This window comes from Microtus oregoni, unplaced genomic scaffold (genome assembly GCF_018167655.1).
Source record: "Microtus oregoni isolate MIOR12 unplaced genomic scaffold, Mior012 000121F_ref0000216, whole genome shotgun sequence".
NCBI lineage: Eukaryota > Metazoa > Chordata > Mammalia > Rodentia > Cricetidae > Microtus > Microtus oregoni.
Window position 1 is genome coordinate 2248022 of NW_024544753.1, and position 21866 is coordinate 2269887.

Sequence of the window (21866 nt, forward strand, 5' to 3'; positions counted from 1 at the left end):
AATTATAAAGGTATCCACTAAACCCTTGCTGAAAAGTATACTTTCTGTTACATTCCCAGCTCCATCCAAGTAGTTAAATAAGTTTTACTATTGTGACCTCCCTACTGTGACTGGCAAATCAATATTAGGAGTGTGTTGAGGGCATCTCTAACAGATTGACATTTATGAACTTTCAGATAATGCAAAATTTTAAAGTATAAGTGAACTAACAAATTTTAAGTATAATTTACCTTAAGGTATATCAAATACCTGTGGAAGATTATTAAAAACAAAAAATTATTTTAAGTATTGTTGCAAAAATTAAAAATAGGATAGAAAAGTTTCAAACAAAAGTTAAAAAAGCATGTCTTCCCTTCCTTCTTTCCTTCCTTCCTTTCCTCCCTCCCTTCCTTCCTTTCCTCCCTCTCTCCCTCCCTCCCTTCCTTCCTTCCTTTTCTCCTTCCTTTTCTCTGACTCCTACAATCTTTCCACTCTGTCTTCCACAATGAGCCAAGCCTTGGGAGGAGGGGTATGATATAGATGTCTCATTTAGGACTGAGAATCCTGGAGTGTCTTATTCTCAGCACCCTGACTAGTTGTAGTTCCCTATTGGAAGAGCCAGAAGTGGTGATGACTACAAGAAAATAGTATTTTCTGGACACAGTAAGATAGTTTCACATATGAATTCAGAATGGTTGGTTACCCAATACCACGTGCTCAGACCTAAAATCATACACAAGTAATACAAAATTGACCCAGCAGGTTGTATTTATATGTCTATTCATATATACATAATGGTTTTTTTTCATTTTTTGAGACAGAGTTTTTCTGTGTAATCACCCTGACTGTCCTGGAACTTGCTCTGTTGACCAGGCTGACCTTGAACTCACAGAGATCCGCCTGCTTCTGCCTCCCAAGTGCTGGGATAAAAGGTGTGCACCACTATACCCAGCTTACACAATAATAAGTAAAGAAAAAGAGGTCATAAATTTTAGAGGGAGTCTGGAAAACATGGGGTTAGATAATATTTAATTAAAAATAAATTTTTAAAAATGTGTGGGTGCTGAACAAATATAACAAGTACTTTGACAGTGGTTTTAAAAATTAGTGAAATTTTGGAAGTTTTTCCTTAAGTATGAAGAAGTAGTAAAAGGTGAAAGATTTATACGATCTGAAGAATAACCAAAGTAGGAAATGAGCTACTTGAGGTTGAAATGAATCATAAGTAAATAGCCACATATTTAGAAGAAGCAGCTTCTAAGAATTTGAAGAGTACTTGGGATATACAGCACACACATATGTTACTTCTTAACATGCTTGCCATATGAGCTCTAAGTGGGACAGGATAATTTTCCTATCAATAGTACAATAAAAATAAAACAATCAATGAAACATTTGTAATGCCTGTCATATCCCAGACCACTCTTATAACTGGTTATTTAAACTATAAAATCATAGTTCTCATTCTTTAAATACTAAAAAATAAGTTTTTAAAGAGTATAACATAAGCCTATATATGAGCGCTGATCACTGTGTGAGTGAGGGACTCATTTAAAGAGAAGCCAGTTGAAAACAAACACGAAGAAACTAAGAGGGCTCAAGCCTTCCCTATATCTACAGAGCTCACCTGTCCTGACATTTCACTGATGACTGAAATGGTGCCCTTGACTACATCAGTATCACTGCCTGCCTGCCTGCCTGCCTGAGAAGCCTTCAGGGTTGCATTCAATGGGCCAGGAGCCGCCTTCTTGATGGGGAAGTAGAAGACTGACATGGAAGTGCACATGAACTCCAAGCGGAAGGCTCTAAAACAAGGGCACAGATGAAACACAAAAACCTCTACAAGGGGAACTGGAGAGATGGCTCAGAGGTTAGGAGCACTAACTGCACTTCCAGAGGTCCTGAGTTCAATTCCCAGCAACCCCATGGTGGCTCACAACCATCTATAATGAGATCTTGTGCCCACTTCTGGTATGCAAGCAGAACACTGTATATATAAAAAATGAATAAATCTTTAAAAAAAACCCTCTACAAGGCTCAGGCAGTTAGGCTCACTGACAGCTAGTCACATAGCCAAGCAACATTTCCATATTGGTTCTAGGAGAAATGCAGGGCCCATCTTCCGTCCAATGACATATGAGCATAAGTGATGTGCATTATCTGTAGCATAAACAGTGTGAGACAGCCCATTGTGACTATTTCTCTCTTCATTTCTCAAGTACAGTTCAGTAAGGTCGAATGTAGTCATTGTATGGGTTGTAAGGAAACTAGGTAATGTTTTCTGTTAGAAGGAGAGATGTTCAGAAAAGCTTCTTGACGCGGAACATCCTTAGGAGTGTTTGTATGAGTAAAAACCACACAGCATCCAGGCTTCACTACTCTGACTAATGCATACTTCATAGGGTCCAAAAAAGACTAGGAGAGATGCAGCGGCCTATCTTTAATAATATACTGTATGTTATTATAAAGGATCAAATAAGGGTCACTGCTATTTTTCAAGCAAAGAACATGTCTCATCGTGAATACTGAGTGGTATGTTTGAAGTTCTGCTGAGTAAACAGATAGCTCTGAAATCTCTCAGGCTGGATATGAGCTCTTATCTCATTGTCAAGCAGCTGGGAAAACATGCAAACACATTAGCTCCACTAAAAACTGATGATGGCTGTGGCAGAACGGAAAGACAGGAGACTCCAGGAGCACGGACAGAAACAAAACGGAGAGACATTCAATAATGCTCTGAAGGGTAAGGAAGATTATTAACTGCTCTGAGGTAAGTGACACCTACCACTGAGCGTGTCATTTTAGTGAAATATTACCAGTATAGAGCCGGAATAGAACCTGAAAAGAGCTGGGCCTTTTTCTTTTCTTTTCTTTTGTTTTTCTTTCACAACCTAGATGGGAGCCCTAGCTTTGCTACTTACTAATTTGCCACTTAGTTCCTTTCTTCCTTCCTTCCTTCCTTCCTTCCTTCCTTCCTTTTTTCCTTCCTTCTTTCTGTTTTTCGTTTTCAGGATTAAAAGCATGGGCCACCACAGCCTGGCTGCCACTTACTTTCTTAAATTCTTTCCTTCATTTCCTTATCTGAAAGAGGGATTTCAAGAACTACATTCAAAGTCTTACGGAAATTAGAGGTACAAAAAGCCTTGTGCACAGATGACTATAAGTAAGGTACAACATTGTTTCTCTCAGATGTGGAATCCAGATCTAAGTGTGTGTGTTGAAACTAAAAAGGGGACTGTATTGTAGGAAGAAAGTATCTTAAAGGAGGCGATAGAGGAGTAGAGGAGGCATGGAGATGATAGTAAAATACATATAGCAAGAAAGCAAAGGGGGCCATTTAAGGGAAAGAGGTTCAGGAAGAGTAGGGTAAATTGAAATTCATATCTATATACCCATAGGTAGGTGTGGCTCTCAGAGCTCATCAGAGAAGTTTCTTTGTGCAGTGGACAGTGCTTAACAAAGAAGCTTACAATCAGTCAAAGTGCAGAGAATAAATGTGTGTACTGCAGAACCACAGATCGGACAGCTCTATTACCACCCTGCTAAAAGCTCAGAGCTGGCCATGGAGGAAGAAAGTGGAAGGAAGATGATAAGGGCCGAAGCCAGGTAGGACTGGAATGACACAGTGTCCTCTGGACATGACAGGACGAATGCACTCAGGAACTCACACAGCTGTGACTGTCTGAACAAATCAAGGCAGTCAACATTCCAGCATGGGGCGCTGGGAGGATCCAGAGGGCCAACCCCTAACTAATGGGCTCTTGACAGCTGATGCCTTCTAGTGGGAGGGAGAATCAGTTTTCTTTAAGAGTGTAAGTTAACCACACTCGGCAGATGGCCCCCATCCATGAGTATACATGAAGCACAAATTGAACTCAGTGAGTTATTATTTTTAAAAAGAAGACATGAAGTGGGGGGTAGGGAGGTGGGGATGGACCTGTTAAGAGCCATGAGGATGAGTGGGGAGTGAATATGGTTAAAATACATTATATGAAAATAATAATGATAATAATAATAATAATAAAGCCAGACAGTGGTAGCACACGCCTTTAATCTCAGTATTCGGGAGGCAGAGGCTGGTGCATATCTGTGAGTTCAAGGCCAGCTTGGTCTACCGAGTGAGTTCTAGGACAGCCAGAGCTACACAGAGAAACTTCTGTCTCAAAAACCACATACACAGACACACACATACACACACACACACACACACACACACAACAAAATACATTGTCTTAAATTCTCAAAACATTAATAAAAATGTTTTTAAAAGAAGTGGGAGGTAGAGACAAATAAGAACAAGGTATAATGACACACACATAAGAAAAAGTCCCAATGAAATTCATTATGTTGCATGCTAACTTAAAAGTTAATTTAAAATAAAAATAAAGAACATCATCAAGATGTCTACCTGTGTCGACAATGTGAAATTCTAAAAAGTAAGAACCGTTCATGGTTGTCTCTTGGATGGCCATTAGTTCTGCACAATTCCTGGCAACCAGTCAGTTTTAGTATTCATTAGAGTTTGTAGGGGAAATTGGAACCAAGCTTCAGCTACTTCCACTTAAAAATTGAAGGCATTTGACTTGGAGGTTTCTTGTCTCAGTGATATTCAGTATTTCTATAGAAACGGATTTACTTTTCTACAAATGTCCTTTATGTGGAAAGTTCCATTTCCTAGATTATGGCCATTACCGTGGTGCCTTTATATTTACACCCCCATCTCGTGTGTGTGTGTGTGTGTGTGTGTGTGTGTGTGTGTGTGTGTCTGCTTGTGTGGAAGTCGGAGGACAACCTGGGGAAATCAACCCCCTACTTTCACTATGTGGATCCTAGGGACCAAATTCAGGCCATCAGACTTGGCAGCAAGTGCCCCTATCTGCCATCCATTGTACCAACACAATTACTATATTTGTTATGTGCATCTTGGATATATATATGGGTTTGGACACCCATGGTCTGTTGTTCTCTGCATTTTGACCAGTTGTGGATCTTTGTAATAGTCTCTGTTGCAAAAAGAAACTTCTTTGATGATTGTGACAATAAGGATAAATATTTATAAAATATTTAGAAATTATATTGGTTTGTGTAAATGGCAGTAATAGGTCCGACTCTAAGATCTATGACCTTTCTAGCGAAGGGTAGACCTTAAACCAAGGTTACACCATCATACATGAGTTCCTTCCAGTTATTTTAATAACTAGTTTGAGGATAACTGACCATTTTTTGATTGGATTTGAGGTCTGCTCCACTGGAAGGAATTCATGTCTGATGCTGCAACCTGGCTTAAAGTCAATGGCTGTGGAGATCACAGGCCCTTAGGGAAAATCTATTACTATTGATTTGCTAAATTTGTGTTTCTTTAAGCTGCCTTCTAAATCATTATGTCTATACCCACAGATTAGTGCCACTCTTGGCCTTGGGCATAGAGTCTGTGTGTGATGGTGAATGCAGAGACTCACAACTGGTCAAAATAGTCAGAATAAGGCACTGTTGAGTGATCACCCTTTAAAAGGACATCTATCTAAACTCTTTCAAGGCCCAGGAAATACTGTGGAAGACAAGGTGGAAAATCTGTAAAATCTGGAAGATGCGGAGGAGTGCTATGAATGCTGTTTTCTACATAGGATATGGCTTTTGTCATCATGTACACAGTAGCTATGGTTACTTACACAAGGTGGAGCTCTTCAACATTCTGTCGTGGATAGGTGAAGGGCTTGGGAGGCCCTCACCTCTGACTGAGGACCTACTGACAGTTAATGGCTGCTTAGCCTCTAGTAAATTGTTCATGCTCCAGAAAATAACCTACCCATGCTATATGAATAGCCCTAATTAACCTCTCTCTCTCTCCCTCTCTCTCTCTCTCTCTCTCTCTCTCTCTCTCTCTCTCTGTCTGTCTCTCTCTCTCACACACACACACACACATTCACATACACACATTCTCTCTCTCTCTCACACACACACATTCACACACACACATTCTCTCTCTCTCTCTCTGTCTCTCTCTCTCTCTCTCTCTCACACACACACACACACACACATTCACATACACACATTCTCTCTCTCTCTCTCACACACACACATTCACACACACACACATTCTCTCTCTCTCTCTCTCACACACACACACACACACGAGGGGGACTAGTTGAGAAGAGTGATCAGCAGCAGGAGTAGGAGGGAGATAAGTGAAGGGATCTTGAGAAGGGGAAAAAGGATTTTGTGAGTTTTACTTTGTTTGGGGTTCTTTTGGTTGTTTTTCTGGGGTTTTAAATGTTGACATTTATTTATTTTGTTTTGTGTGTGTTAGTGTACATGTGAGTATGCGGACATCAGAGGACAACCTGCGGGAGTCTGTTCTCTCCTTCCACCATGTGAGTCCCAGACTGTCAGGCTTGGCCTCAAGACCCTTTCTTCCATCGCCTGATGAAGGTTAATATTCATGAGGATGCCTATGTGTTTGTCTTTGGATTCACCTTCTTATTTAGCTTCTCTAGGAACATGAATTATATGCTCAATGTCCTTTATTTATGGCTAGAAACCAAATATGAGTGAGTACATCCCATGTTCCTCTTTTTGGGTCTGGCTTACCTCACTCAGGATAGTGTTTTCTATTTCCATCCATTTGTATGCAAAATTCAAGAAGTCCTTGTTTTTTACTGCTGAGTAATACTCTAATATGTATATATTCCATACTTTCTTCATCCATTCTTCCGTTGAAGGCGATGAAAGGAGACAGAGACAGAGACCCACATGGGAGCACCGGACAGAAATCTCAAGGTCCAAATCAGGAGCAGAAGGAGACGGAGCACGAGCAAGGAACTCAGGACCACGAGGGTTGCACCCACACACTAAGACAATGGGGATGTTCTATTGGGATCTCACCAAGGCCAGCTGGCCTAGGTCTGAAAAAGCATGGGATAAATCCGGACTAGCTGAACATAGCGGACAATGAGGAATACTGAGAATTCAAGAACAATTGCAGTGGGTTTTTGATCCTACTGCACTTACTGGCTTTGTGGGAGCCTAGGCAGTTTGGATGCTCACCTTACGAGACCTGGATAGAGGTGGGCAGTCTTTGGGCTTCCCACAGGTCAGGGAACCCTGATTGCTCTTCGAGCAGATGAGGGAGGGGGACTTGATCGGGGGAGGGGGAGGGAAATGGGAAGCGGTTGCGGGGACGAGGCAGAAATCCTTAATAAATAAATAAATTTAAATAATAAAAAAAGACCCTTTCTTAACAGAGGCATCTCATGGGTCTTTGTTTTGTTTTTGAGGTTTTCATGAAGCCCATGCTGGCCTTGAACTTGTGATCTTCCTACCTTCCTCTCTTAAGGGCTGGAATTCCAATGTATCACCACATTTGACTGGAAGAAGATATTTTAAGGGAGGGAAGAAGAAGGAAAAAGAAAAGGTAATGGAATTTACATGGCTTAAAAGTAAGGGGTTAAAACTAAGAGGAAAGAAAGGGAACTAGTCAGAGGGAAGTGGCAGGACTGCAAAAGCATTAGGAGAAGGAGGTGGATAAAAAAAGTATGTATGAAAATGCCATAATGAACCCATCATGCTGTATACTAACTTACACTTTTAATTTAAAAAGGGCCAGAAAGATGGTTCAGTGAATAAAAACACTAGCTGTGAAAGTCTGATAACCCTAGTTTGATCCCTAGAGCCCACATAAAGGCAGAAGAAGAGAACTGACTGCACAAATTGTTCCCTGACCTCCTCATGTGTGCCATGGTATGAGTGTGCCTATACAAATCATACACACAACACACACTAGTAATAATAAATAAGATAAAGAGACATTCACAATTGTCAAAGAACAAAATACATTAATAAAATTAATAAATTAAAAAGAAAAATATTTTGTTTATTTAAAAGTAAAAGCATGCTGGTGCCCTTGTCACTTGGTTTTTATTACAGTGCCAAACTGCAAATAGTTAAAATGTTTATGCACGGGCGGCTGCTTAATCAAAGTGTACCTCATCTGTATATTGATGTGTCATTCAGGACAAAAACAAAAGAAAAATGATGAGTGAAATCATTCAAACAAGGAAAAAAGACTTATTATCAGTCTGGGTGTGGTAGTTAATGCCTTTAATCTCAGCAGTTTGGAGTCTGAGACAGAAAGAGCACCCCTTCAAAGCCAGGACTACTTAGCAAGACTAAGTCTTGTTTTGGGGTTTTTTGTTTGTTTGTTTTTTGTAAATCCCTATTTATTGGCCAAAGGAAGAAATACGTATGATGAGATTGTGAAAAAAGTGGAAGAAACCCTGGTGGAGGTATAAAGTGATGTAGATACTTTGCAAAGCAGTATGCAGGTTCCCCAAAAGAATCAAATTAGTCCTCCTGAACCTTAAGGACTCTACGTCCTGCCACAGATATACTCGCACATATTTATTGCTTATTTCATTACTTATTGTTGTTTGATATGCACCAGGAGAGGAGCAGATAAAGAAAATTTACTACTACTACTACTACTACACACACACACACAATGGAATTTTACTCAGCCATAAAGAAGAATAAAATGATATTTTCAAGAAAATGGTTGAAACTGAAGATCATCAGGTTAAACAAAATAAGAAAAAGAAAAATAAATACCACTTTAGTTTTCTGTCATATGCAAAACCTAAATTTAAATGTCTATGCAATATATACATACATACATACATATATATATATATATATATATATACAAATGAAAGTAGAGAGAGGATTATGAGGAGAAAGGTGTATAAAGGGAGGGATGAGTATGGAACAAGAGGGGACAATATATAGCACAAAAGGAGGAAGAAGTATTTCAGGAGGACGGAGTGGAAAGCAAGAGTGAGGAAAGCAGTGGGTAACGGAGTGGGGGGCGTGCGATAATAATTAGTGAAAAAAGAGGCTATGGATTCAAAGACAAGCAGGGAGTGGTATATGGGAGGGTATGGAGGGAGTGGTATATGGGAGGAAAGGGAAGGGAGAAACATAATAATACTATAACATCAGAAATTTAAAAACAATTGAAATATTAAAAGAAAAAAGAACAAAATAAAATGGCATATATGTATAAAGTTATGCCAATGAAACTATGAACCCCATTACTTTGCATGATAAATCAAGACAATTTAAAAATTCTAAAAGCTAGGAAAGCACTTACTGTTTGAATTTATTTCCATAAATGACAGGAAATGTAATGTAATCTCTTGTGATAGAAAGCTGGTAACTGTGCCTAGGATGGAGGAAGGGTGGAGAAAAGCAACAAGGGATACAGTTATAACAAAGCATGAAGAAATTCGATGATGAACTATATAACGATTGGGCTGCTGAGATGGTTCAGCAGGTTGAATAAAGATGCTTGCTTCCAAGCCTGGGAACCAGAGTTCAATCCCCGTTGTCCCCCATAGTGGAGGGAAAAAAACCATTCCTGAGGGATGTTCTTTGGCCTCCATTAGCATGCTGCAACATGTGTGCACCCCCACTAAACAAATGTAATAAAAATATTCTAAAAGAATGCAATGATTATCTTAACTCTATTAACAGTTACATGCATAAGTTAAAATGCATAAAATTGTGCAATTTTAGTATGTGTACTTTATTTATGCTAATTGCATATAAAATAACAAGAAGATGTTCTAGCTTACCCATGAGATTGCTAATGTATTATATATACATTTAATGTTTAGGGAAGGCAAAGATGTGGTGAAAAACATACTATCCATTCACTGCTGGTAATGCTTACTAAGAAAGGACACAACTATTCAAGGAATTAAGCCTGGATATTTGTACCATGATTTACATGTACAAAACCATGCAAACCACTAATTCTGGGACTAGAAATACAAATAAGTAGATAAGTGCATAAATGTGTACGGACTGTTGCTTTTAAAAGCAAGCAAATGCGTTTAAGCAGTGGGTTATAGTATAATAAATTATGATGTGACTATACAGTATATATAGTATTAGAAACTAAAAACTCTTGTGTGCCTCACGATCCTCATATCACACTGATAAAGGAACTAAAATTTGGCCCATAGACAGAATAGTTTCCAATCACTGAAACCACTAGGAGTCTGTTCATTTTGGCTTTCAGCTCTGCAAACATCTATTTGTATGCAACCTTTTTCCTTTTCCATTGCATAACGCCCACTAAGCATTAAGGTTTCAATGCAATGTTGACTCATTTATTTGGATATACTCTTCCTGATTACACCAAATTAATCTGATATGTCCTACTTCATGCCTGGATGCATCATCTATGGTTCTGCTAATCAGAGCCAGCATCCTTTACATAAAACTTTTTAAAATGCTAAGCTTTTAAACTGTGTTCACTAACAAGCTGTGGACTTGCTCTCAAACCTCCAATGACTTTGGATCAATGCCTAACACATATAGATGTTATGTAACTATGGCTCTTGCAAAAATAAAATTTCTGACCTAGAGTATCGTCACTAATATTTAATTCTGGACTACTTTATAACAACTAATTTAATCCCTCCCAAAGGAAATTACCTGACAAGTATAGTCTCCATGATTTCATAGATAGCAGTGGTTCAACAGCGTCCCAAGGATTTTAATCTCATATATGGTAGAATCTGGAACTGAGGCCAAGAAATCGCCATTTAGAGTCCATGCCTTTATAACCTGTATATGACTGTTTTCTCTAGATAAATAACTGGGAAGCAATATGGCAATCAGTTTTTGTGGCTTTGCAAAAAATCCCTAGAGCCTAAGCCCTGTTCCCACTTACTTCTCTGGGAAAACTGGCTGGCAGTTGAGGCCCTAGGCTGTACATTATTTGTCCGCTCTATCTATTGTGCTGAGCAAAGTTACATTGTCCTTGTGGAGAGAAACAATGGTTCATTTAAGTAAAGACGGGGGAAATGGTACCCGCTCCTCATTTCACTGGTGTGGCAGAAGGGAGTGCATCATTAAATATACCTGAAATTGCTTTACCAAATAGGAAGTATCAGTGAACTTTGCTTATAAAAGGAAACTCCAGTAAGAGTAAATTTGGGGAACTACATTCTCGTATATACCGTCAAAATTAGAAAGAAAGTACCCAAAATTTCAGTCTATATACAGAATCACAAATATGGTAATAAATAAATAAATATATAATAAATACATCCTGAGTCAAGGGGGGCCTTCTGTAATGGTACAGGGAGCATAGGGAAGATGAGGACATAAAGATTGTAAAAGTCAAAGGATCAAGGAATTTGCTGTGAGATTGTGTCTCTTAGTAATATCAGAAGCCACACCCATAAAGCCTCACCAACATGACACCCCAGACACTGAAAAAGGATGACACCAATGAACATGGCAAACTGCACTGGGAAAAAAAAATCCATGAAATCTCAACCCTACACAAAGAACTACAAGCAACTAAGAAAAGCTAAGAGCAGAAGAAATCATATTCCACAGGGAAGAGCCCACCAACTGGTTGCCCAGTGCCAAATAGTCAACTCTGAAAATATACATACAAGTAACATTATAGAGAATGAACAGGTCCTATTTAGAAATATATACCTACTATCAATATACATATATGCATGCAATAACAACTAGTGAAAAAAGAGTCCCGAATTGGAAGGACATATGAGACAGTTTGGACAGAGGGAAAGGAAGGGAGAAATATAATTATATTATTATCACAAAAATAAAACAAAGTAAAAGGCAAAACTCAAAAATGACTAGTGTGAAATGTTAACTTCCACAGAGACTGACAGCAAACTGGACAGACAATGCCAGAGAGATCAGCTTTTTCTCTACAGAACAAGTCAGAGGATTAGGATATTCAGTAAACTTATCAAGGGCCTCGAACCGATACAAACCGGCTACAAATTCATGTGCCCAGCTCTGATTTCAGTGACCGTTTCTCGCCAGCAGCCATCTCCTTGCTACACACACACACACACACACACACACACACACACACACACACACACGAGTCTCGGCCTCACTAGGTGAGCTTCTGCTGGCAATGCTGTTGCCACAAACACACTGCGCGCCACACCGAGTTCACTCACTAGATAAAGCCATATCCGATTCCACAGACTCCACCAAAAAGCTGGGAGATGTCAAAGTCTATGAGCCCCACAGGCTCATTTCCCCAGTAGGATTACAAACTGAGACTCTCTCAAGCTTACGTTCATCCCTTCTAGCCAAACAAGTACAAAGTACCCTTTTGCCTCTTAAGACATAAGAGCTCACGTGAGGGGCTGGAGCAATGGCTCAGCAGCTAGGAGCACTTGCTGCTCTTCCAGAGGAACCAAGTTTCCTTGCCAGCACCCACATCAGGCAGATCGCAACCACCTGTAACTCAGTTCCAGGGGATCCCACGCCCTCTGCTAGCCCCTCGTGTACAGCACACGTGGCATGCATGCGCGTACGCATGCACGCAAATTAAAACACATCTTAAAAAGGAACACATGTAAAAGCTTTTCCATCACATAATCCTCCAACATGCATTTATTAAATGCCACTCTCACCTGCTGCTGCTGCTTGAAACACACTTAGAGGCAAAGCCTGTCTTACACTATGCAGTGAAGGCTTTTCACTGAATTCACACAACCCTTTGAAGCCAGTACTTGAGTTACATCCATCCACTTTAAGGGGGTGGGGGTGGGGGAGCCAGGCTCTGAGCAAGTTCACATTTCAAATGACACAAGAAAAGCAGAATGCCTAACTATGGGGCCTTCCTTGGGGGAGTAAGGACCGACTCATTATTCTTTGGGGAAGGTCAAAATAAACTTAAACAAGGAAGATGCCCGTGAGCAAGCAGGTGGAGCTTAGCTAGTGCAAAATGGAGGGAAGACATTCAGGCAGAGGAATCTGAGCAGAGAGAAGGAGTGGACAAAGGTCAGAGTGTGCACGGGGGAGACAGGGCAAGGCATGCCTGCTGGCTCGCTGGCCTAGAAACCTAAGCTCCAACTGCACTCTACCATCTCCCTGCTCCCCATTCCCACCCATTGTCTGAAGCCTGCCAGTGGTCTCCCTTCAAATGCCTTTCTGTCTCTCAGTCCCCATGGCAACAGCCTTAAAGCTCACTTTCATCCAGCTGCTTCTTATTCTAATTGCTTCCTCTGTGGCCTGCCAGGAAGTATTCTGCCCCTCGGTGAGGCTGCGCAAATCTAAGTCTGATCTTCTCACCGCCCCGCTTAATTGCCCAGGCCAACACGTAGCCCTGTACAGGCTCTGCACCTCTTGAGCACTGCTAGCTGGCTTTGCACGCCCATCTCCTCCCCTCACCCACCGCTTTGGTCATTAAGTCTATTATTCAGCTCCCTCATGGGCCCACGAATTAATTAGCCACACACAAACGCCTTCTGAAAACCGGGCGGGAGAATGAATGTGTTGCGTAAGCCAGGACAGCCAAGGAGGGCTAGGGTCAGCTGACCCCTTGCAAGACTATGCTCCGCCGCCCCCTCCCCCACCCCCTCAGCCCGCCTTTGGTGAGAAAGGAAGGGTCTAGGGCTTGTCAAAACCTAAGGGGGAAAAAATACAAAATGAAAAGATTGGTCTCCATCCCTCTCCCTCTTGTTCAATCTGCCTCCCCTACTCTTTCCCTGGACTCTTCTTTGCCTGCCAGCCTCCCACTCTCTTCGCCTGCCAAGGGAAGCTGGTAAATGAAAACTGCCCACACATCCTCTATGGGAGCCAGAGCCGCAGTGCTACAAGAGGGGCGGGGCAGGTTTTTCCTAGCAGAGTTGCGGGATGTAGGCTGCCAGAAAGGAAGTCAGGGGGGGGCTTGGGGCATGCACAGCTAGCTGAAAAACTGCTGCATGAGAGATAAGCACACACTAGCCAAAGGTGCTATTTTGCTGCCAGTGACAGGGACCTTGTTGTTCGGATCCTCTGTGGAGATAGCTGCAATGGTGGCCTCAGCTGGAGCATCATCCGGAGGAAGGGCACCGGTAGAAGTGGTAGAGATATTGGTGCTTGAAGCCACAAGTCGTCGAGGCTGCTTTATTGTACACTGTGCCACGCTGTTTCCCTGTGCCTTCCAGTCTGATGTAACCCCTGACTTGAGTGTGTGAATTCTATCCCCCTTTCCCAACCTAGGACTGGATACAAGCTACAAGAATAAAAAAGTGGGCCCTTACTGAAAGTCACAGAAGCAAACTGAGGTGCTTCCAACAATACATGGGTTCTGACGGTTTCAAAACGGTCCAATGGCAATGGCTTCCTAGAACCTTTATTGCCTTCCTTGGCCCAAGAAGCTTGAAGATGTCAAACAACCTAGAGGTACTGAGTTTCAATTCAAATAGTTTCTCTCCAGGACCTTTAGAAACACAAGGTGGGATCGTGGCATATGGACACTGAGTTTTTTCCAAGCGTGGAGCACCTCCTTCATGGAGTCAACCATCTTGAGAGAGTTCCACAGCTTTGCAGAGACCAATCACTTGGGGAACCCTGATATACTACAAGGATGCATCCACCTGGTAGGAGCCCGTTGTGTAGCAGGATTTAAATATTTCACTGGATGTGAGGATTTGGAGGCCTGAGTATCTGCATGGGTCTTAATACATCATAGATTCAGAATGCCCAGTAGGGCCCTAGCACCTGGCAGGCCTTAGCAACTGAGCAGGCTGAAGCAAGGTGCAAACACTTGACTAGGCTTCCTTTATATCCCAGAAGCTATGATAATCTATAAAGCCAGAACATACTAAAAACTTCCATCTCACCCAAATACTTCAGAGACTCCAAACCCCTTTGTCCAAGGCTGGAGCAAATGGGAGGCCCCAGTTCAATGGTACAGGTACATCCACAGACTACACTGTTTCAGAGATCAAAGCATATCCAAGCATCTAAGTATACTAAGTGACCCTAGCAAACTTGAAGTCGGCACTTCTGAGATCTCAAGCGCTTTGAATGCTCAATTCATGTCAAAGGATCCCAGCATCTTGAAAACTCAAGAGTTTCTAAGCACCTGTGAGACCCCCAGTACCATAGAACATCTGAGCAGCTCCAAGGCCACAGAAACTTTAGTCTCCCAACATAATTAAGGCCCACATAACTTCAAAGGGTCCCAGAATCTCCAAGGCTTCAAGTACTTTGAAGGTCACCTGTTCCTCTCAGGAGCCAAGTATCCCCGTGCATCTTGAACCTCTCTCAGAAATAGCAAATGCCCTGAAACTATTAAGCATCTCAGAGATAGCAAATGCTTCAAAGTCTTGTACTGTCTTTAACAGCCTGAACTGTGTGAGGGGCCTTACACTTAAAAAGTCCACTGCTCTTCAGAGACCCCAAGCATATTGAAAGCCTGAAATACTTTGAAGGATCCAAACACCTTCACCTTCAATTCCCCTCTCACTTTGAATTCCCTGGTCTGTCGTGTCTGAATCTGATAGCACTTCAAAAGTTTCTGGAAGCACAGAACAACCCAGAACTTCAGAGTTCCTAGCTCCTTAGAGGTGTCACATATCTGTCAGAAACAATTTTAAAGGCATGGGTGTGACTTGAGGAGGCCTAAAAGCCTAAGATTCCTAATCATCATCAAATGGAAGAACTTCAGAAACTTTCTCCCAGTCACGAAGTTAGACATTATTTTGATGACGGGCACCTATGCTAAAGAAGGGCTCATCTTCAAGATCCTGCAGAAAGTAGGGGTGTGGCTTGGAAAGAAGCACAGACTGTGAACTGGGTGACTGATGCTAGTACACTGGAGGGTGTATTCTTTAGGAGATCAAGGCGAACCAGGAAAATAATCAAATCAATTTTAAAAAGAAAAATTAGAGTAAGCCTGTAACAGAGGCTCAATACAATGGGGCTATGATAGAAGTAAAGGCCAGACCAGAGCAAACCAAAGCACTAACTTGTATCTGCCCCTGTGTCCATGTGCATGCCAAAGTTCAAATTTCTATAGGTGTCTATACAAATCCACTTCCAGTTTCATCAGTACTTCTAGCAATGCTGTGAACTAGAGAGCCTGCAGCCATAAGCATTACTTGGTGAGGACAGTCAAACAGAAAATCAGAAGAACCCCAAGGGGGCTAGTGTTGCTGATATGGAGGGGGAAACAGAAAAGAAAACCAAGTATTTGGTATTGGTGTTTAATATTGTGTAGGTGACTTTAAGATTTAAGTCTCATTAAATATTGTAATTTTAACCATTTTTACATATTTGAGGTTCACAATTTATATTCATCCGTTCAACTTTAGTAAAGAATCAAAGTCATAAGTTTAGTAATTTTTTAATTTTAGTTTTCTTATTGGTGTAGATATTTTAGCAAGTGTTTGAACAGTTCATCATACTATACAATATTATGTGTATCATATGTGTGTGGCTTCAAGCAACTGTGTTCTATATATATTTGAATGGATTAACCAGCTGAGTCATACATGGGGAACAACATGAGATAAAACATGGGGAACAACATGAGATAAAACAAAACTCATTTATATACGATCCTCATATATTACTTGTGTTTGCTGTATATAAACTTTCTGCTTTACTGGGTTCTACATAAACTCACTCCCAAGTACATGCACATATATATAAATTCAAACCTAGAATCCATATATGAGAAAGAGCATGCCATGTTTGTCTTTCTGAACTTATTTAACATAATTTAATGTTTTTCTGAGCTCATTTAATATTTTTCAGTTCCATCTGTATTTGTTTTGATAATTTCATTTTTCTTTACAGCTAAATAACTTTCCACTGTATCACATTTTTATTATCCATTCATCAGGTGATTGACATATAGACATATTTTCTTGTCCTAGCTATTGTGAATACAGCAGCTATCAACATGAATGAACAAGTGTCTCTGTAGTAAGATGTAGAGTCCTTTGGGGCATATACCCAGAAGCTGTATAGTTAGATCATATGTTAGGTCTAGTTCTAGTTTTCTGGATACTGCCACCCTGATTTTCACTAGATTGATCCAACTTGGACTCCCACCAACAACACATGACGGTTCTCTATTTTAGCATCTTCACCACCACCACCACCACCAGTTCTTGTCTTTTGTTTTCTTAACTTTAGCCATTCTGACTCTAAGATGAAATCTCAAAATAGCTTTAATTTTCTTTTCCAGAAGGCTGGTGACAAATTTTAAAATATTTCTTACCCATTTGTATTCATTCTTCGGAGACCTCTGCTTTGTTTCTAAATATCGTTAGCATAATTTTAATTGGCTTTTTTTGGTATTTAGTGTCCCCCCCCAGTTCCTTGTATATTCTAGACACTAATCCTCTGTGAAGCATTTAGCTGACAATTTTCCCACTCCGTAAGCTGCCTCTTCAGCCAATTGACAGTTTTCCTAGCAGCACGGAAACTTTAATTTCACGAAGGTCTTTTGCTGATTGTTATTCTTATTTCCTGGGTGAACAAAGACCTATTCAAAAAGTTTTCAACTCTAGCTTGTATCCAAAAGTGTATTTCCTGCTCTTTCTTCTAGAAGTGTCAGAGTTTCAGGTCTAACACTGAAATCTTAGATCTCTTTGGAATTAATTGTCTTTAGGATGAGAGTTAAGATCGAATTTATGTATTTATATGTAGATATCTCATTTCCCAGCACCATTTGTCAAAGATACTAAATTCTCTCTCTCTCTCATATATATATATATATATATTTGGTATCTCTGTCAAAAAAAAATCACCTGCCTTTAGATGTATGGGCTTGGAAATGGGTCCTTGATTCTACGCCATTGATCAATGCTTCAATTTCCTGTCAATACCATGCTAGTTTTACTACTGTGGAACTGTAGTATAACAAGACCAAGAATGGTGGTTCCTTTTGGCAATCCAGGGTCTTTTGTGCTTCCCTAAGAATTTTAATACTGTTTTTTTAATCTCTATGAAAAATTGCGATGGAATTTTGAGAGTGATTACATTAAATCACTAGACTGCTTTTAGTAGAATAGTCATTTTCCACACTATTAATCCCACCGATCTATGTGCATGGGAAGGCGCTCCATCTTCTGGTATCTTTTTAAAAAAATTATTCATTCTTTCAAATGTTTCATTGTATGAGGCTTTCACTTCGTTGGTTAGGCTTATTCCAAGATTTTTTTTTTTTTTGGCTGCTGCTAGTAAAATTGTTTCTCTGGTTTCTTTTTCCATCTGTTTGTCTTTGGTATTTAAGAAGGCTGCTGATTTGGGTATGTAAATTTTGTAACCTGCCACTTTGCTGAAAGTGTTTATCAACTCTAGGAGTTTCCCAGTGGAGTCTCTAGAGTATAAAATCATGTCATCTGCAAATAGGGATACTTTGACTTCTTTCTTTTCTACTTGTATCCCTTTTTAGTTCCATTTCTTATCTTATTACTCCTGCTTGGACTTCAAGCATTATATTAAATAAGGTGAAGAAAGTAGACACCATTGTCAAGTTATTGCTCTTAGTTGAAATGCTGTGAGCTTTTCTCCATGTAACAATATGGTGACTAGTGATTTGTCATAGAAAAATTTCATTATTTTGAGATATATGCCATCCACTCCTAGACTCTCCAGAGTTTTTTCATGAAGGGTTGTTGGATTTTGTGAAAAGCCTTTCTTGAATCAATTGAAATGGTCACATGATCTCTGCCCTTGAGTCCATTTATGTGGTCAATTATGCTTACTGATTTACATATATTGAACATCGTCATATCCCTGGAATGAAGCCAGTTTGATGACTGATGTGGGAGTGTCATCTATCTGTTGCCTTCATTGATTAATTAATAAAGAAACTGCTTGGCCTTTGATAGGCCAGCCCTTAGGTGGGTGGAGTAGACAGAACAGAATTCTGGGAGAAAGAAAGCCAAGTCAGGCAGACGCCATGATTCTCCTCTCTGAGACAGACGCAGGTTAAGGTCTTTCCTGGTAAGCTACCACCTCGTGGTGCTACACACATTATTAGAGATGGGTTAATCAAGATGTGAGAATTAGCCAGTAAGAAGCTAGAGCTAATGGGCCAAGCAGTGTTTAAAAGAATACAGTTTCCGTGTAATTATTTCAGGGCATAAGCTAGCCAGACGACTGGGAGCTGGGGTGTCAGGAACGGAGCCTGCAGCTCCTTACAACAGATGACAGTGAATAATCTCGTGGATGTGGTATTGAATATGACTTGCTAGTTTCTTATTGAAAATTTTGGAGTCTATGTTTGCCAGGGAGATTGACCTACAATTCTCTCTTCGTTGTTGAATTTTCATCTAGTTTAAATGTCAGGGTAATACTAGTTTTATAAAGAGTTTGAACGTGTTCTTTCCTTTTCCATTATACAATAATTTCAGTAGTATGGGTATTAATTATTTGAAGGTCCATGTAGATTCACGGAATCTATCTGACCCTGGGATTTTGTTGTTGTTGTTGAGGGATTTTAAATTACTGCTTCTATCTCATTGGATATATAGCTCTATTTAAATTATTTACTTCATCTTGATTTAATATTGTTAGGTCATATATATCTAGAAATTTATCTCATGTATACCTAAAAATTCATCTATTTCTCTCAAATTTTTTCAGTAGGCTGGAATATAGATTTTTAAAGTATCTCCTATGGTTCTTTGAGTATACTCAGTGTCTATTGTAATCTCTACCTTTTCATCTTTAATTTTGTTAATTTGGGCCTTTTCTTGCTTTCTTTTGACTGATTTTGCTACTTGCTTCTCAATTTTGTTTATCTTCTCCCCACAAAAAGCAAAGACTTTGTTTCATTGATTCTTTTTATTGTTTTCTTCATTTCAATTTCATTAATTTCTTTATTAATTAACTAGATCTTTATTATTTCTCTCCATTTACTGCTTTGGGGATTAGATTGTTTTTGTTTGTCCAATGACTTAAAAAATAATCAGCAGGTTGTTTATTTGAAGTCTCTTTGATTTATTTAATTAGAAATAGATTTTTTTCATAAAATAGATTCTGAGTATGGTTTCCCCAACCCCAACTCCTCCCAGATTTTCTCACTCCACCCCCACCCAAATCCATACCATCTATCTATCTATCTATCTATCTATCTATCTATCTATCTCTATCTCATTTTAGAATGCAAACAGGAGTCTAAAAAATAAAATAAGATAAAATAAAAACAAACAAACTGGAATAGAATGAAGCAAAAACTACCAGAATAAAAAGTGTCAAAGAAGAAACACAAGCATTGCATACAGAGGCAGAGACATGTATTCACATACGCAAAAATCCCATGTAAAAACACAGCACCAGAAACCATGATGCAAAGCCCTGTAAGGAAAGGAAAATCAATCTCCAGACAGAGCCCTATGAGAAAAGGAACCTCCAAAACTAGTGTTGAGTTTGTTTTGTGGGGGCCATCTATTGCTGGGCATGAAGCCTTCCCTCAAGCAGGGGTTTGTAAACCCATGAGACTCTGTTGGTGAAAACTCTTTTTTCCTTTGCAAGTGGTTGACACTTGGAGATAGCTTCTGCGTCAGGAATGGGAGCTGCTTTCCACTTCTCTCAGCAATGGACCCCATTTGGCTTCTGTCTGTGCAGGTACTGTATATACTGCCGCAGTCTCTGTTAGCTCATACGTGTGTGAGTCTTAGGTGTCTGGAAGACACTGTTTCCTTGGAGTCATCAATCACCTTAGACTCTTACCATCTTTCTCCCTCCTCTTCTGCATAGATCCCTGAATCTTGAGGGAAGGGAGTTGGAGAAACAATCCATTTAGGACTGAGGGTTCCAAGGTTTCTCACTCTCTGTACATTGTCCTGTAGCACCTTTAGGTTCAATCTGAAGGTCAGAAAAGCAAAGCGGCCAGTCACTGGCTTTTACTTCTACCTCAGTCTGAAATGGCAGTCCTGCCTCCAGGAATCTAAGAATGAGACTGTGTTTGAGAGATATCTCCTGCTTTTTTATAATCCTCTCTAGTGCTGGGATTAAAGGCATATACCACTACCTCCTGGTTTCTATGGCAAACTAGTGTGGCTACTGGGATTAAAGGTGTGTGTCACCACTGTCTGGTCTGTAAGGCTGGTCAGTGCGGCTGTTTTACTCCCTGAACTTCAGGCAAGCTTTATTTATTAAAATAAAAATGAAATAGCACTACATTGTCCCTTATGGCTTGCTGCTTTTGTTCCCATCTACTGCAGGAGGAAGCTTCTCTGATGACAGCTAAGCAAGGTACTGATATAGCAGAATGTCATTATGTTATGTTCCTTTAACAGAACAGAAATATTTGGATTTTTGCCTAGGTTCCTGGCCTATCTAGTCTCAGGTTTTTGACTATCTGATCAGTATTGAGTGTGGGTTACACTCATGGATTGGACCTTAAATTCAATTATCCAATTAGATTGTTGGGTACTTTCACAAGGTGCCACCATCATACCAGCATATCTTGCAGACAGGTCACCATTATAGATCAAAGGTTTGTAGCTAGGTTGATGTTTACCTTTCTCCTCTGGTAGCACACAAAATATCTTCCAGTAACATGAACACTAGTCAGTAGAAGTGAAGATTCTCTGTAGGCACCAACTTGATTTCTCCATGTTCAATGAGTTATGTAGGTGTTATCTTCAGCAATGGGGCCTTACCATCAGTTTATGGAGAGCAATCAATAGCCTTGTCAATAGCCTGAGTTGTTTGGGGGTGTCCATGGGGCCTGTTGATCAGCAGCAGAATTTGATGTAGCCCATTCCCAGAACTGGAGGATTTCATTTGGTGATGAAAGATACCCAGTTGGGGTTCTGTCTTCCCCATTATTTGGTGATTCCATTTAGGCCATCTTCATATGTGAATATATTTTAGGAAGCTTCTACACTATTAGGTTTCCATATCATCCCTTAAATATCTCTTGGTTTTACTTGTCCCTGTTTATATTGCCACCTTTACTCTCCTTTTATCTCCCCCCATTTGATTACCCCATTTCAGTATGCCCATCCACCTATCCATAGCTATCTATTCTATTTGCCCTTCCTATGGTGATTCAACTCTTTCCCCTAGTCCCTTACTCTATACCT

At 40.1% G+C, this 21866-nt stretch overlaps 1 long non-coding RNA gene across 1 annotated transcript in view; it reads right to left on the minus strand.

Moving 5' to 3' along the window:
- The window catches only part of LOC121444367, a 52518-nt gene extending 41963 nt beyond the window's left edge, over nt 1–10555 (minus strand). Inside the window, exons 1-2 of the long non-coding RNA XR_005973783.1 lie at nt 10477–10555; nt 9125–9196 (exon numbers count right to left, since the gene is read on the minus strand). This is a non-coding gene — a long non-coding RNA (uncharacterized LOC121444367). The remainder of the gene's footprint in view (nt 1–9124; nt 9197–10476) is intronic.
- Between the last annotated feature and the right edge of the window lie 11311 nt (nt 10556–21866).